We start from the raw sequence: 8265 nt of genomic DNA on the forward strand, positions 1-8265 counted from the left end.
CAAGTTGGGCTTTACGTCATTAAGAAATCCCCCAAAGGAATGGAATAAAGGCCTCCTTTCACACTTTGGGTTTTGCATGTGTCCTGAGGAAGCGCCTCTTCCCCAGCTGAGACAGCGCGCTGTCCCCGCGACCCAGTGAGCGGCCCTCGTCCTGCGGGGAAAGCAAAACAGCAGGGGGTGGGTGCGCGCCCAGAGCTGCCCCTCTCGCAATTGATTTGTTCAGGGATGACTTCTTGCGTCCTAGTTAGATGTGACTTTCATCCAAGTGCTTTCCTAAGGCGATTTATCACAACTGTGAACCGTCAGTTTGCACAGCTGCTGCTCTTTTAGGGAAACGCACAGGCTCGGGAGGCGGAGGGGCCGGCGCGGGCTCCCCTCTTTCCCACGGACCGGCCCGCGGGCCCCTCGCCCACCAGAAACATGTGCGCCGCGTCCTCAGAGGCCGCCGCTTCTGTGCTCGAGCTCCTCTGCTGTTTCTGGCTGCTGAACAGCCATCTCCTCTCTCCTGGGAGGGGCAGCTGGTTTCCTTTTGGGGCACTCCCCTTCTCCCCGTCTCAGCTCCTGCAGCGGAGACGAGGCTGCCCCTCTCTCCCTGCACGCTGTGGGCTGGGTGTGCAACCCGGCTCGGGCCACAGTCCCCCACCGTCCCCGCCGACCCCGCTCGGCGCCCACCACAGCCGGCAAAGCCCACACGGGGCGCCCAGTTAAAGCTGAACCTCAGATGAAAACCACGACTTTTACTAGGAAGCCCGTTCATGGGCGGAGACTGCGGGTGGCGGAGGGGGGAAGCTTCGCAGCCGCGGAGGAGAGCAGAGCCACAGGGGTGCGGAGGGCAAAGCGGAGAGATTGCCGCACGGAGGATCACCAGCCCGAGAGGCTTGTCTGCTCATCCGCCGGGGCGGGCGGGGCTGGGAGCTGAGGCTCGGGCTTCGGGTCGGAGCGCAGGGAGAGGACTGGCGGCATGAACACAGCCTGAAGGGGTTAGTGCGCCACGGCTAGCTGGGAGGAAGACGGGGAAAAAGTCTGGACCTGCTGAAGAGGCAAGAGAAATTTTCATCCCTCTTTGTTGCCTGGTGTGCAAGGAGAAGGGATTAAGAGCGCTGCTTAAAGGAGCTCCAGAGACGGGCGCGAGCAGCGGCTAAAAGCGCGGATGAGACGCTAGGGCTGCTGCTGCCGCCACCAAGAAGCCTGTGTGCGAGCACAGGTCACTATCCACACCTCCCCGCCCGGGAGCCTCTGCAGCCCACCACTGCCAGGGTCCCGTGATCCAGGGACAACTTCCCCGGGAGAACGCACAGCACGCCTCAGGCTGGTGCAACGTCAAGCCGGCCTCTGCCACAGCAGGCTCGCCCTGCATCCATACCCCTCCCTCCCCCGGCCTGAGTGAGCCAGAGCCCCCGAATCAGCGGCTCCTTTAACCCTGTCCTGTCTGAGCGAAGAACAGACGCCCTCAGGCGACCTACACGCAGAGGCGGGACCAAATCCAAAGCTGAACCCCCGGAGCTGTGCGAAGAAGGAAGAGAAAGGGAAATCTCTCCCAGCAGCCTCAGGAGCAGAGGATTAAATCTCCACAATCAACTTGATGTACCCTGCATCTGTGGAATACCTGAATAGACAACGAATCATCCCAAATTGAGGAGGTGGACTTTGAGAGCGAGATTTATTATTTTTTCCCCTTTTCCTCCTTTTGTGAGTGTGTATGTTTCTGTGTGAGATTTTGTCTGTATAGCTTTGCTTTCACCATTTGTCCTAGGGTTCTGTCCATCAGTTTTTTGGTGCTTTTTTTACTTTTTAAAAAAAATGTTCTTAATAATTATTTTTTATTTTAATAACTTTATTTTATCTTACTTTCTTTTATTTTATCCTCTTTCTTTCTTTTTCTTTATTTCTCTCTCTTCCTTCCTTCCTTCCTTCCTTCCTTCCTTCCTTCTTCTCCCTTTTATTCTGAGCTGTGTGGATGAAAGGCTCTTGGTGCTCCAGCCAGGAGTCAGTGCTGTGCCTCTGAGGTGGGAGAGCCAACTTCAGACACTGGTCCACAAGAGACCTCCCAGCTCCACATAATATCAAATGGCAAAAATCTCCCAGAAATCTCCATCTCAACACCAAGACCCAGCTTCAGTCAACGACCAGCAAGCTACAGTTCTGGAAACCCTATGCCAAACAACTAGCAAGACAGGAACACAACCCCACCCATTAGCAGAGAGGCTGCCTAAAATCATAATAAGGCCACAGACACCCCAAAACACACCACCAGACGTGGACCTGTCCACCAGAAAGACAAGATCCAAACTCATCCACCAGAACACAGGCACTAGTCCCCTCCACCAGGAAGCCTACAAAACCCACTGAACCAACTTTAGCCACTGGGGACAGACACCTAAAACAACGAGAACTATGAACCTGCAGCCTGCAAAAAGGAGACCCCAAACACAGTAAGTTAAGCAAAATGAGAAGACAGAAAAACACACAGCAGATGAAGGAGCAAGATAAAAACCCACCAGACCTAACAAATGAAGAGGAAATAGGCAGTCTACCTGAAAAAGAATTCAGAATAATGATAGTAAAGATGATCCAAAATCTTGGAAATAGAATAGAGAAAATGCAAGAAACATTTAACAAGGACCTAGAAGAACTAAAGATGAAACAGCAATGATGAACAACACAATAAATGAAATTAAAAATACTCTAGAAGGGATCAATAGCAATAAGGAAAATACTAACAGCTATAAAAGGGGAAATCGACAGTAACACATTCATAGTAGGGGACTTTAACACCCCACTTTCACCAATGGACAGATCATCCAAAATGAAAATAAATAAGGAAACACAAGCTTTAAATGATACATGAAACAAGATGGACTTAATTGATACTTATAGGACATTCCATCCAAAAACAACAGAATACACATTTTTCTCAAGTGCTCATGGAACATTCTCCAGGATAGATCATATCTTGCGTCACAAATCAAGCCTTGGTAAATTTAAGAAAATTGAAATTGTATCAAGTATCTTTTCCGACCACAATGCTTTGAGACTAGATATCAATTACAGGAAAAGATCTGTAAAAAATACAAACACATGGGGCTTCCCTGGTAGTGCAGTGGTTGAGAGTCCACCTGCCAATGCAGGGGACACGGGTTCGTGCCCCAGTCCAGGAAGATCCCACATGCCGTGGAGCGGCTGGGCCCGTGAGCCATGGCCACTGAGCCTGCGCATCCGGAGCCTGTGCTCCGCAAACGGAGAGGCCACAACAGTGAGAGGCCCGCGTACCACAAAAACAAACAAACAAACAAACAAAAAACCAAACACATGGAGGCTAAACAATACACTATTAATAACAAAGTGATCACTGAAGAAATCGAAGAGGAAATAAAAAAATACCTAGAAACAAATGACAATGGAGACACGATGACCCAAAACCTATGGGATGCAGCAAAAGCAGTTCTAAGAGGGAAGTTTATAGCAATACAATCCTACCTTAAGAAACAGGAAACATCTCGAATAAACAACCTAAACTTGCACCTAAAGCAATTAGAGAAAGAAGAACAAAAAAACCCAAGGTTAGCAGAAGGAAAGAAATCATAAAGATCAGATCAGAAATAAATGAAAAAGAAATGAAGGAAATGATAGCAAAGATCAATAAAACTAAAAGCTGGTTCTTTGAAAAGATAAACAAAATTGATAAACCATTAGCCAGCCTCATCTAGAAAAAAAGGTAGAAGACTCAAATCAATAGAATTAGAAATGAAAAAAGAGAAGTAACAACTGACACTGCAGAAATCCAAAAGATCATGAGAGATTACTACAAGCAACTTTATGCCAATAAAATGGACAACCTGGAAGAAATGGACAAATTCTTAGAAATGCACAACCTGCAAAGACTGAATCAGGAAGAAATGGAAAATATGAACAGACCAATCACAAGCACTGAAGTTGAAACTGTAATTAAAAATCTTCCAGCAAACAAAAGCCCAGGACCAGATGGCTTCACAGGTGAATTCTATCAAACAGTTAGAGAAGAGCTAACACCTATCTTTCTCAAACTCTTCCAAAATATAGCAGAGGGAGGAACTCTCCCAAACTCATTCTACAAGGCCACCATCACCCTGATACCAAAACCAGACAAGGACGTCACAAAGAAAGAAAACTACAGGCCAATATCACTGATGAACATAGATGCAAAAATCCTCAACAAAATACTAGCAAACAGAATCTAACAGCACATTAAAAGGATCATACACCATGAGCAAGTGGGGTTTATTCCAGGAATGCCAGAATTCTTCAATATATGCCAATCAATCAATGTGATACACCATATTAACAAATTGAAGGAAAAAAGCCATATGATCATCTCAATAGATGCAGAGAAAGCTTTCGACAAAATTCAACACCCATTTATGATAAAACCCTGCAGAAAGTAGGCATAGAGGGAAATTTCCTCAATATAATAAAGGTCATATATGACAAACCCACAGCCAACATACTCCTCAATCGTGAAAAACTGAAAGTATTTCCACTAAGATCAGGAACAAGACAAGGTTGCCCACTCTCACCACTCTTAATCAACATAGTTTTGGAAGTTTTAGCCACAGCAATCAGAGAAGAAAAGGAAATAAATGGAATCCAAATCGGAAAAGAAGAAGTAAAGCTGTCACTGTTTGCAGATGACATGATCCTATACATAGAGAATCCTAAAGATGCTACCAGAAAACTACTAGAGCTAATCAATGAATTTGGTAAAGTGGCAGGATACAAAATTAATGCACAGAAATCTCTGGCATTCCTATACCCTAATGGTGAAAAATCTGAAAGTGAAATCAAGAAAACACTCCCATTTACCATTGCAACAAAAAGAATAAAATATCTAGGAATAAACCTACCTAAGGAGACAAAAGACCTGTATGCAGAAAATTATAAGACACTGATGAAAGAAATTAAAGATGATACAAATAGATGGAGAGATATACCATGTTCTTGGATTGGAAGAATCAACATTGTGAAAATGACTCTACTACCCAAAGCACTCTACAGATTCAATGCAATCCCTATCAAATTACCACTGGCATTTTTCACAGAACTAGAACAAAAAATTTCACAATTTGTATGGAAACGCAAAAGACCCTGAATAGCCAAAGCAATCTTGAGAACGAAAAACAGAGCTGGAGGAATCAGGCTACCTGACTTCAGACTATACTACAAAGCTATGGTACTGGCATAAAAATAGACACATAGATCAATGGAACAGGATAGAAAGCCCAGAGATAAACCCACGCACTTATGGTCACCTTATCTTTGATAAAGGAGGCAGGAATGTACAGTGGAGAAAGGACAGCCTCTTCAATAAGTGGTGCTGGGAAAACTGGACAGGTACATGTAAAAGTATGGGATTAGATCACTCCCTAACACCATACACAAAAATAAGCTCAAAATGGATTAAAGACCTAAATGTAAGGCCAGAAACTATCAAACTCTTAGAGGAAAACATAGGCAGAACACTCTATGATGTAAATCACAGCAAGATCCTTTTTGACCCACCTCCTAGAGAAATGGAAATAAAAACAAAAATAAACAAATGAGACCTAATGAAACTTCAAAGCTTTTGCACAGCAAAGGAAACCATAAACAAGACCAAAAGACAACCCTCAGAATGGGAGAAAATAGTTGCAAATGAAGCAATTGACAAAGGATTAATCTCCAAAATTTACAAGCAGCTCATGCAGCTCAATAGCAAAAAAACAAACAACCCAATCCAAAAATGGGCAGAAGACCTAAATAGACATTTCTCCAAAGAAGATATACAGATTGTCAACAAGCACATAGAACAATGCTCAACATCATTAATCATTAGAGAAATGCAAATCAAAACTACAATGAGATATCATCTCACACCAGTCAGAATGGCCATCATCAAAAAATCTACAAACAATAAATGCTAGAGAGGGTGTGGAGAAAAGGGAACACTCTTGCACTGTTGGTGGGAATGTGAATTGGTACAGCCACTATGGAGAACAGTATGGAGGTTCCTTAAAAAACTACAAATAGAACTATCATATGACCCAGCAATCCCACTACTGGGCATATACCCTGAGAAAACCATAATTCAAAAAGAGTCATGTACCAAAATGTTTATTGAAGCTCTATTTACAATAGCCCGGAGATGGAAACAACCTAAGTGTCCATCATCGGATGAATGGATAAAGAAGATGTGGCACTTATATGCAATGGAATATTAGCCATAAAATGAAACGAAATTGAGCTATTTGTAATGAGGTGGATGGACCTAGAGTCTGTCATACATAGTGAAGTAAGTCAGAAAGAGAAAGATAAATACTGTATGCTAACACATACATATGGAATTTAAGAAAAAAAAAATGTCATGAAGAACCTAGGGGTAAGACAGGAATAAAGACACAGACCTACTAGAGAATGCACTTGAGGATATGGGGAGGGAGAAGGGTAAGCTGTGACAAAGTGAGAGAGTGGCATGGACATATATACACTACCAAACGTAAAACAGATAGCTAGTGGGAAGCAGCCACATAGCACAGGGAGATCAGCTCGGTGCTTTGTGACTACTTAGTAGGGTGGGATATGGAGGGTGGGACGGAAGGAGACGCAAGAGGGAAGAGATAATGGGAACATATGTATATGTATAACTGATTCACTTTGTTATAAAGCAGAAAGTAACACACCATTGTAAAGTAATTATACTCCAATAAAGATGTAAAAAAAAAAGATGTAGGAGAAAGAGAAAGGAAGGATCAGAATTATTATTATTTGAAGGTGATATCTACATAGAAAAAGCAAGAAAATTCATTAGACAAACCACTAGAATATTCAATCTAATTGTTTTGCTATAGATAAATATTTATTTATATACAGCAATTTCACAATCCAACACTGACATTATAAAATGCAATAGAAATGCAACCCCATTTGTAAAGGCCACAAAGATATTAGAGTATATAGGAATAAAGTTAATTTTTAAAACTGAGGGAGATACATATTGAAAAAATAACTAAACATTACTGAAAGATAGAAAAGGAGAATAATGGGGTAGATATACAATGTTTACAGATGGCATGACATATCACAAAACTGTGATTCTTTCCCAAATTAAACTTAAGTTCAACAGAAATGCATGCATGCTTTTATGCAAGGGGTGTGTGTGTGTGTGTGTGTGTTGTGTAGTTTAAGCTACAGGATCAAGAATGTGACTGACAACTGTTTGCTAAAGGGATTAGGCATGTGACTCATGGATCCAATCAACTATCTCAGTAGAAACCAGGAATAAAGTTGTCATTGTCCAGGAAAGATGTATAAAGGTCCCTCTTGTTTGATGATTTGGACTCCTATGAATTTCATAGGAAACCAACAAGATTTTTGTGAATGTTTTGTGAATGTTCTATTCACAAGATTTTTGTGAATGTTGTGAATGTTCTATCAGAAATACTGACAGATTGGACTAAAGGAGACAGAAACAGGATAAAATAAAGAAGACTGTCAGATTTCTAGGATTCCAGAGGCAAGAAATGGGCCAACAGAGCTATCTGTCTAGGAATACATGTTATCCTACAAGAAAATGGAAGACTGATCGTATTGGTGGTTCAGAATTTGACAAGCTGCCATTGCCACCAGGGTCCAGAGAGCACAGGCCCAGGGGGTGAGGTAATCTACTTTTCTGTGACCAGGAGGGCAGTACATAATCAGAGCAGGTTATTCTCAAGACTTAAAATCTAATGGAATTTGTTCTGTCAGGTTTCATACTTGCTTGGGACAAGTGATTATTTGTTTCCGTCTGATTTTTCTCCTTTTGAATGGGAATGTCTATCCTATGCCTGTCCCACCATTATATTTTGGAAGTACATAACCTGATGTTCAGTTTCACATGTTCACAGCTGGACAGGAATTTTGCCTCAAGATGAATTATTCCTCAAGTCTCACCCATACCTGATTTAGATGATGTATTTTTTTTGTCCGTACCGCACAGCTTGCAGGATCTTAGTTTCCCGACCAGGGATTGAACACGGGCCTTTGACAGTGAAAGCCCAGAGTCCTAACCTCTGGACTGCCAGGGAATTCTAGATGATAATCAGATGAGCTTGGATAGTGGAATGGGTGAAGACCTTTAGGGAGGTTGGGATACAGTGAATGTATTTTACATGTGAAAAGAACATGAATTTGGAGAGCCAGAGAGAGCACGCTTATGAGTTTGTGTCCCCCAAAATTTATATATTGAAGACCTATCTCCCAGTACCCCAGAAT

Source organism: Pseudorca crassidens, chromosome 3 (assembly GCF_039906515.1).
Source record: "Pseudorca crassidens isolate mPseCra1 chromosome 3, mPseCra1.hap1, whole genome shotgun sequence".
NCBI lineage: Eukaryota > Metazoa > Chordata > Mammalia > Artiodactyla > Delphinidae > Pseudorca > Pseudorca crassidens.